At 68.0% G+C, this 9,571-nt stretch overlaps 2 protein-coding genes across 6 annotated transcripts in view; one reads left to right on the forward strand and one right to left on the reverse strand.

The window, feature by feature from the left end:
- Positions 1-9,571, reverse strand: part of ARID3A (AT-rich interaction domain 3A) — a 28,904-nt gene that overhangs the window by 11,872 nt on the left and 7,461 nt on the right. The window lies entirely within an intron of this gene.
- LOC124252615 (translation initiation factor IF-2-like) overlaps positions 9,194-9,571 on the forward strand; it is a 2,185-nt gene continuing 1,807 nt past the window's right edge. Inside the window, exon 1 of one of the 2 annotated variants that reach the window (XM_046686302.1) lies at positions 9,194-9,571. The gene's annotated coding sequence lies outside the window, so the exon portion shown is untranslated. The other variant, XM_046686303.1, reaches the window with a different exon arrangement.

A 9,571-nucleotide genomic window follows, 5' to 3' on the forward strand; every position in this document is an offset into this window, starting at 1 on the left:
TGCCATGTCCACACCCAGGATCCGAACTTGGGGAACCCCGGGCCGCCAAAGCGGAACGTGTGAACTTAACCACTGCGCCACCGGGCCGGCCCCAGGGGGCGTTCTTATAAGAAGAAGGACACAGGGACACTGGCGAGGCCACATGACCACGGAGGCAGGATCGGGGCGATGCAGCCACAGCCCAGGGACGTGGGGCCCCCGGAGGCCGGAGGAGGCAGGAGGGACCCCGGGGGACCCCGGCCCTGCCTGCTGTGAGCCCGGATGTCCCGATGATCTAGGCCCCGGGGCTCACGGTCATCTGTTACGGCCAACCTGGGAAGCCCGTTCAGGGGCCGGAGAACCTCAGGACCCTCCTGATGAGGGGGCTCCACCCTGCCTGAACCCTCCTCCCTGGCCCGGCCCCCACAAGAGACTGCAGGGCCCCTCCTGCCTCAGTTTCCCCATCTTTTGGGAACAGTGCATGATAGCTTCACCCTCGGTGCCTGGTAACCATTGGGACCCCTGTATTCCAGGTGGGAAAACTGAGGCACAGGGTGGCAACCAGCTGCCCCGTGACCCGCAGGCAGAGGGGGCTGGCTCGGCGGAGGGGGGAGCCGTTAACCCCCAGGCCAAATGGTGGGCGGAGTGGGCGGGATGGTCAGACCCCCGTGGCGGGGCATTGTGCAGGGCCGTAAAGGGGGCCGCGCAGGGCCCCCAGCTGCAGGGGGAGGAGCGGCTTTAATGGCCGTTGCTGCGGGCAGCCAACAAAGCCGGCAGTAAAGGCCGCCCGGCTTTATGGAGCTCCGGCCCCAAGTTCCCCACCCCTGAGGGGCGTGTCCCGCCCGCCAGGCCCCAGGGATGAGGGAACGGTGTCGAGAGCCCCCATGGCGGTGTCCAGGCCCCCCCCCCCAAGGGCACCAGGCCCGGTTGCCCATCCCCACCAGGCTCGCAGGTCACAGAGCTGGGCCACGCACGACACGTCGCCGCAGAGCCCCGGCCCCTCCACGGCTGGACCAGAGGGCGCGTCGGTGCTGCCAGACCCGGAGCCGCAAACCCGGGCTGGGGACGGGGGAAACTTCCGGGAACCCCTCCCGCGGGCTGAGGGCCGAGAGGAGCAGCCCACTCCGCCCTGCCCGCAGCCTGATTTCCCGGGCCGGGCCTGGGCCACTCTGACCACGGGAGTCTCGCTCCGGCCCCTGCCCGACCCGAAGACCCCAACCCCACCGTGGGCCCCTCGCCCCAGCCGCGCTGCTCCTCAAACCGCCAGGCGCGCGGCCCCACCTCCCGGCCTCTGCGCTGGCCGTTCCTCCCGCCTGGAATGCTGTTCCCAACTCTGCCCAGAACTGGACATACAGCAGTTGCTTAATAAACGCTCGTTAAAAGGACCTTGACTTCTCAGGGCGACATGGGCTGGGCCGCCCGGCCGCCCCGAGTCCCAGGCGTGCCCCTGAGTGCAGGGCTCCCTTCCCAGGCAGCGGGCGGGGTCCCCGGGTTGGGCCCAGCTCCTACCCGGCTCGGCCGTGGGGGGCATCTATCCCCCAGGTACCAAGGTCGGGCGGCCCACGTGCCCATCTTCTCGTCCCCAGCACCACCCACTTCCCAGAAGAGGAAACCGAGGCACAGAGCACATGAGACTGACAGCCCCTCTCCGCCTCCCCCCCGACTCAGCAGCCAGAGGGACTTTTCCACGTCCCACCGGCCCCGCAGTCCCCCATGGCTCCCATTGGCCCCAGAGACCTCGCCTCTCACGCTGGCCCTCGCCTCCCTCCGCTCCAGCCACGGCCTCGTCCTCGCTTCCCCAGCGAGACGTGACCGCCCTCACCTCAGGGCCTTTGCACGGGCTGTTCCTGCTCCTGAAATGCTGTTCCTCCCCCCCCTCAGCCCTGCCTCTGCTTTACCACCGAGGCTCGGCCGGCGCAGGGGTGTGGGGAGCCCCCGAGGGGGTGGGAGCCGCGGGCGGGGAGGGGGGTCCCCGGAATGGTGAGCATCTTCACCACCACGGCCGGGGTCAGCGGGGCGACAGTGCTGACCAGGCCAAGATGACCCTGGCGTTGTGGGGTCCCCCCGGCCCAGCCAGCAGCCTGCAGGTCAGTCAGGAGGACAAGGCCCTGTGGCCACCGGCAAACCCGCCCCCAGAGGGCCAGGCACAGGTCACGGCGCCACCAGACGCCCCAGCTGGGCAGCGATGTGGGTCCCCGGCAGCCGCGGGGGGAGCGCAGGGCGGCGTCCGGCCCAAGGCCGAGGGGCCCAGGCTGTAAAGAAACCGCCCTCCCGCCCGCGGGGCCCCCGGACAACCTTTGTCCCCTTCACAGTGTCTGCTCGGGCCCCCTCCCGCCACCCCGGCGGCTCCAAAGTCCGTGGGGCCCCACCTCGGGACGGGCCGCGGCCACTGGGCCGGCGGGGGACCCGGGGGGAGGCGGCCATCCCGGACGGGACCCAGATCGGGGCCAACGCGGAAACGGCAGGGACGCCCGCGGACGGGAAGGCTCTGGGACGGCGCGCTCGGCCCGTCCGGCACGGCTGACGGGGACCCGGGGTCGTCCTCCTCCACGGGGACGCGTCTGCTACAGCCCGACGGGCCCCCGCGCCCCCCCGGGGCTGGCCTGGCGACTCCCACGGCTGAGGGTCAGAGGGGACAAACAGATGCCACCGCGGGCGGGGCCTCGGGGCTGGAGCTCGAACCTCACCTGCTTCCCTCCAAATCTTTAGGAAGATGTTTATGGAGGTGAAATTCACAAAACATAGAATTCACTTTTTTTTTTTTTTTGGTGAGGAAGATTGGCCCTGAGCTAACATCAGTTACAATCTTTCTCTATCTTATGTAGGACGCTGCAATGGTGTGGCTTGATGAGCGGTGCCAGGTCTGCGCCCGGGATCCGAACCTGCGGACCCTGGGCCGCTAAAGCAGAACGTGAGAACTTAACCACCGTGACACCGGGCCAGTCCCAGAATTCACCATTTTAAAGCGTACAGGTCAATGGCATTTAGTATATTCACAACGTTGTGCAACCAGCACGACTATCTCATTCCAGAACATTCCAACACCCCAAAAGCAGCCCCGTCCTCATCAACAGTCACCCCCACCCACTCCCCAGCCCCTGGCATGTGCAGCTGTGTCAGGGCCTCGCTCCTCTTCACGGCTGCGTAATAGTCCAGCATGTGGATGGCCATGCGTGTGTGTCCATCCTCGGTGGACGGACATCTGGGCTGTTCCACCTTCTCAGGATTCGTGCGCCGTGAATCGTGCTAAGAGCTCAAGTGTCTAATCGCACCTATTTCTCCCCCTTTGGGGTTTTGGACGAGAACTGATTCATCGTAACCTGTCAGCAGAGTGAAACTTCGAGAGACAAAGTTGAGAGGTCGGCTCAGCTGGTTCTCACGCCCGACCCCCCTCCCCAGAAACACCCACAGCAACCGGGGCGCTGCATCAGACAACAACGCTTCCTCCTGGTGGCCTCCCGGGGTGCCGGGTCCGAGGGGCTTTAAAATCTTTACGTGGAGATCAGGCTGTGTGCCCCCTGCTCAAAAGCCGCCCGTGGCTCCCTATTGCTCTCAGGAGAAACCCCAAACTTCCAGCCGGCCGGTCCCCCGACTACGTCTCCAGCTTGTCTCCTGCTCACTCACTTCACTCCAGCCACACGGGCAGCTCGCTGCTCCCCACACCCGCTCCTGCCCCAGGGCCTTTGCACGTGCTGGTCCCCCCCACACGGAGTCCCTTCCTCCAGCTCCAGCCTCTTTAACTCGAGCAGCTGGCTTGACCCCCAGGCACCGGCCCACAGGCCGGGGCAGCCCTGCGGTCACACTCCCTGCTCCCCACGCCCCAGCTTCGGTCACGGTCACCTGGCCATGAGCTTATTTTGGGACAGTTTCTTTCTCGACTTTCTCCCACCCAGATGTGAGCCCCTGAGGGCAGAATCGGGCTCGGTGGGTGCAGACGCGGCTCCCGGTATACAGCAGGCGCCCACCAGCGAACGGAGGAGAGCGGACACCGGGGCCTCGCCCCCTGCAGCCCATCCTCCGCCGGCCTCCCCCTCGGCCCCGATAAAGCCCCCGCTCCCACTATGGGGCCTGGCGGGGCCCCTGCGCCCTCGAGATGACTCAGCGCCCGCGGCCGTTGCCGGGCCAGGTGGGCCGGAGCGCGTCCCTGGGGGCCCGGCCTCCCCCGTTCACGAAACGCCCAGGGCTGCTGGGAGAGGGCGGGCGGGGCGGCTCCCACACGGGGAAACTGAGGCGGGGAGGGCTCCGCACGCGCCCGGGGACCAGCCTCACATCAGGCGTTTTGCGCCCCGTTTTCCGCGGCCCGAGGTCACGCCCCCTCCCCACGGGGACCCCAGAGCCGGGACGGACAGACGGACAATGAGTGAGGCTGGATCGGCGCTGGGGCTGCGGGAAGAGGTCGGCTGCGGGCAGAAGGACACGGAATCCGGAACCCTCCCCGCCTGCACCCAGGCCTCAGTTTACCCATCTCAGAAGGCCGGCCGGGCACCGCGGGGTTTGCATCTAAAGCTTTTTTCTGTTCTGGAAACTCCCACAACAGGACCCGGAGGAGATGGCAGCCACGGGGCTGCGGCCGGGGCGGCCGACGTGCCGCCGTTATTAGGCGCCTGCTGTATGTCAAGGCCCGTGTTGGACGCTGGGGACGCGGGGAGCCCGAGAGGGACCCGGACGCCCCTCGGGAGCCCCCGGCCGGCGGGGAGACGGCGCGAGGGAGCGGGACCCGGGACGGGCAGGGTCGCTCCCGGCTGCCCGCATACAGCAGGCGCTTAATCCATGCCCGCCGGGCGACTTGAGGCTCTTCCCACCGGCCGCCCTCGGGTGCACCTGACCCCCGGGGGCACCCCCGCCCGCCGGCCACGCGGCCCTTTCGTTTCCCGTCAGCGGCCTCCTCCACGCAGATGCCGAGGGGCCCCCCGGGCTCGCGGGAAATTGGGGAAGTGATTCTGGGCAGGGCCGGAACATCTGTCCGCTGGGCGCCCCCCCCCCCCCCCGCGCGCGTCCCCCCCGGGCGACACGGCACCCCACCCCCCGCGGATATTAATAAAGAGCTCGGAGGCGAGTCCCGCAGGCCGGGCCGCGAAGCCAACGCTCAAAGCGGCTTCTTCCTGGATTTCCGGGCCGCGGGTTCCGGGGAAACGGCCCTGAGGCTGGACCCCTGCCCGGGCCGGGCCTTTGTGGGACCAGGGCCACCCTGACCCTCCGTCCTCTCATCTGTGGGGGGGGGGGGCGCCCCCGGGGACCGTGGGGGCCGACCGTGCAGGGCGGAGGGTCCGGCTCCAGGAAGACGGGGGTGAGGACCAGGCGGGTCGCCTGCCAGCCCCGTGTCACAGCTGGGGAAACCAAGGCCCACGGGGACACCAGTGGGCCTGACGTGGAGGACGCACCTGGGATGACGGGAGCCAGAGGCGGGAGGAGGATGCTTCTGGGAAGGCTGCCCGGAGGAGGCGGCACAGGACACTCAAAGCCGGCGACCCCACCGCGGAGCAGACCGCCAGCCACGCGGGGCCCGTCCACTGAAAGGACTCAGGACTGAGCCCCCGGGCAGCTCTGGGAAGACCACGCGGGGCGGCGGGTGGGGGGGCCTCAGGGCCAGAAGTCAAAGATCCAGAATGTTCTCCCAGCCCAGCAATTACGACGTCGCCATCCAGGCTGCTTTTGGGGCATTTTGGACGGGGTTCCGGGGCCCCGAAATTAAACATCCCCCTGGGTGTCCTCCTGCAGACGAGCCGGGGTGCCCCGGAAAGTTCCGGAACGGACTCTCCTGGGGGGGCTTCACAGACGGGGAAACTGAGGCCCGGTGGGAGGTGGGCACAGCTGCGACAACATCAAAGAGCCAAACGACCCCGGAGGCGACCTCAGGCCCCGTTTCCTCTCCAGGAGCCGCGCAGCCCGGTGGCCGGCGTGGGGACCGACCGGAGGGGCCGTGCGGGTCACAGGGTCACAGCCCCCCGGCTCTCGGCCTCCGTCGGGGGGGGACCCCAAGCCCACAGGGACCCCGACTTCACGAGGCGCCACCCGGACTCAGATGCACAGACGGACACGCCCGCCCTCGGCCGCCCACGCCCCCTCCGCCCCGCGGCCACCTCCGTCCGTCGGGTTCACAGCCGCATCCCCAGGCCCGGCAGCCGGACCAGCTCAGACGGGCACACACGCGGGGACACGCGCTGCCCCGAACCGACCCCGGGGGACGGTCCACGGAGGGTCTCTCCTGCCTCGAGGTCGCGTGGCTCCTGCTCTGCGTCCGTCCCCCTCTCAGGACACGGTGCCCGGGCTCGGGGTCACCCCGCCGCAGGGCGACCTCGCTCCCCCCGCCCCCGGCCCCTCGAGACCCCCGCCGGCCCTGAGCGCCCGGCCTTCAATGGCCAGATTGGTTACCGTTTAACCCCGTGACCCCCGATTGTCCTCCGGCTGCGCGCGGCTGGGCGGGCGGAGAAGGGGCGGTCGGCGCCCCGCCCCCACGCGTGCCCACCCGCCTGCCGGGACCCCCGACCCGGCTGGGAGCCTCCCCACCCACCGGCCGGGCGACGTGAATGGAAATGGGGGTGCTGGGCCGTCGCAGACAGAGAGGCGGGTGCCCCCACGAGTCACCCCGGGTGGTGGCGGCTGTGAGGTCAGGAAGCTCAGGGAGTTGAAGGGTCTCTGTGTCAGGAGGGGAAATCGAGGCACACAGTGGACCGAGCCTGCCCAGCATCCCCTCAGGATCAGAGAGGGCGCGCTCCTGCCCAACATTACACAGCAGCGTGTGACCAGAGGAAGGAACCAAGCCCCCCGCAGCCACGTGCAACGTGCAGACAAACAGCCACGGGGCCGTTGCCCCGTCAGGTACAGACACGGCGAGCGTGCGAGGCGCCGGCATCGACACGCCCCCGTGAGGGTGTCCAGTCCCCGGGGCACACTCAGGACACGTCCACGTCACGCGGTGCACACGCAAACCACACCAGACACGGGGACACGTGAGCCACGGTGCCCACGCACGACGCCCACGGGGACCACCCGCCGCCCGCCACGTCCCCACGCCCACGGCAGCCGCCGGCCCCCACGCGGCTCGCCCACGCCCACCCCTGACCCGGGGCGCCGGGCACTCCCTCGGCGGCTGCGTGTGTTATTAGGGAGCGTGGGGCGGGCCGGGCGCTGGGCGGCAGCCACCAGGCCGGGTAGCCGGCGGCGGGCGTGGGGCCAGGACACCGCGGCGGTGACCCCACGGCGTGACCGGGCGGCCGGGTGGCTGCGCGCGGCCAGATAAGGCTCTTCCGGCTGAGTCAGTGCTGTTCCCAGGGCTGGCACGGGCGGGGGCACGATGCCCGGGCTGCCCCCCCGCCGCCCGCCTCGGCCCGCTGGCTCCGCGCCAGCAGCCACAGTGCCTTTGATGAGGCGGGCGCTGCCCGGGCGGGGACGGCTGGGTTCCCAAGGGGCTCCCCGGCACCCGCCCCGCCTCCCGCCACACGCAGCCGGGGCTCCCGGCACCTGAGCCGGCCCACGGGACCCACAGGGCCTGGTCCCCGGCCCGCTCTGCCTCGGGCGCACCAGCTGAAGGTCGCGGGGCTCAGAACCCAGAGCCTGACCTCAGGCCTCCGCCCGGGCCACACTCCTCCCCCGGGACATCCCCGTCCTTCTCCCCCGGCCCCACACAGCCCCGCAGAAGTGCTGGTCTCTTACCGTCCTCCCTGGCTCGTGGACCCCAGAAGGGTCCTCCCAACCTCTCTGCCTCCCCGGCTCCAAATCCCGTCAAGGCTCCCCCGCTTCGAGCCCACCTTTGGTTTGTCCAGCCCGACTCGACCCCCTTTATGTTCCAGCCACACCGCTCCAAGACACAGACCCCATCCTTTGTCCATCTGGCGAACTCCTACACATCCGGCAAAGCCCCATCTGCAGAACCCATTCGTCCGGGCAGCCTTCCCCTCAACCCCATTCCTCCAGCCCAGCCCCCACCCTCAGGGCTGGGATTGCCTCCATCCCACTCTGGCTCCTGCCAGCCTGCAGGGTTCCCAGGCGGGACGCAGCAGACGTCTGCCACGCCAGCTTCCCATCCCCACCCCACCCCGGGCCCCCTTGTGAACCCAAAGACATCCACCGTGTATCGTCTACAATGGGGACACGGCAGGAAAACAGACCCGAGTGCCGGGGTCGGCCCCACAGGGGAAACAGCCCTAGCTGCAAAGACCCGGAACATTCCGACACAACAGAGACGCTGGGTGACAACACCACATCTCTGGGCGTCAACGGATAGAGAAAGGCCCGGAAAACCCGCAGCCGGGGGTGGCTGGAATGTTCCATTTCTTCTCCCTACAAGAGTGGGATCAAGCGCTATTTCTGGGATCAAAGATGGAGCGGAAAATGTATTGAGGTGTTTCCCAAAATTAAAGAAATTGGGAGCTGAAAGGCCCAGAAGGAACGAGACAAGATGGGCCTCGGCCCCGGACCAGCGGCCCCATCTCAGACGGAGGAAACAGAGGCTCAGAGAGGCCCCCAGGCTGCCCCAAACCACACAGCGGGCCGACCCTCGAGGTCAAATCCCCGCTCTGACACCTGCCCCATGTGACTGCACCACTCCGTGCCTCGGTTTCCCCATCTGCACAATGGAAGCAACCCCTCCCCACCGTGGGATCCAGGGAGGATCCATGAGACGCTCACACCAGCCAGGCGACAACGTCAGCCAGAACCGTCACCTCCGCGTCGCCACGTGACGCCGTGAGTGGACGTCACCTCGGGCAGCGGGAAACATCGCGACATTTAACGCAAAACCAAACCCACGGCGAGACGGCCAGAGTCCCGGTCACAGCCGCGGGTGTCCACCGGAGCCCCGAGCACGGCCGGCGGGAACGTGAGACGGGGCAGCGGCTGCCAACGAGTCAGCAGGTCCCCAGAAGGGGGAACAGAGTCGCCACCCGACCCAGCAATTCCACTCCCGGGTGTGTGTCCGAGGACACTGAAAACACGCCCACACACGGGCCTGTGCACACGCGTGTCCCTGCGGCACAACTCACGATGGCCGGCGTGGACACGACACGACCAGAGTGCCACCAACAGATGACGGACCCACACACGTGTCCGTCCACACGCTGGAATATTATGCAGCCGTGAAGAGGAGCGAGGCCCTGACACGGCTGCACGTGGAGGGACCTGCACCCACGACGCTCAGGGAGAGAAGCAGACACAGAAGGACACACAGCGTGGGACCCCATGGACGGGAAACGTCCAGAACAGGCCGATCCACAGACAGAGAGCGGGCTCGTGGGGGCCAGGGGCTGGGAGGGGCGGGGTTCATTTTGGGGGATGGAATGTTCTGGAATTACATAGAGACGACAACTGCTCAACCCTACGAATACACTAAAAACTACTCAGTGACACACTTTCGGTGGGTAAATTACGTGAATTTCACATCAATAAAGCTGTTAAAAGACCCCACGTTCACATGAGTTGTTGAAACTAAGGATTGGAATCCACAAGCGGCTGAAGATCTGTGATTAAGAGCCCGCCGGCTTCAAGCCGCACGGTGGCGCGTCCCAGAGCCCAGGCGCGGCCGTGCCGGCGACAGGAAGCCCCCGGGAGGTCACCGGGATGCCACATTCGATACCGGGAGGCCAAGATCCTAATT

This window comes from Equus quagga, chromosome 14 (assembly GCF_021613505.1).
Source record: "Equus quagga isolate Etosha38 chromosome 14, UCLA_HA_Equagga_1.0, whole genome shotgun sequence".
In the NCBI taxonomy this organism is placed as follows: Eukaryota; Metazoa; Chordata; class Mammalia; order Perissodactyla; family Equidae; genus Equus; species Equus quagga.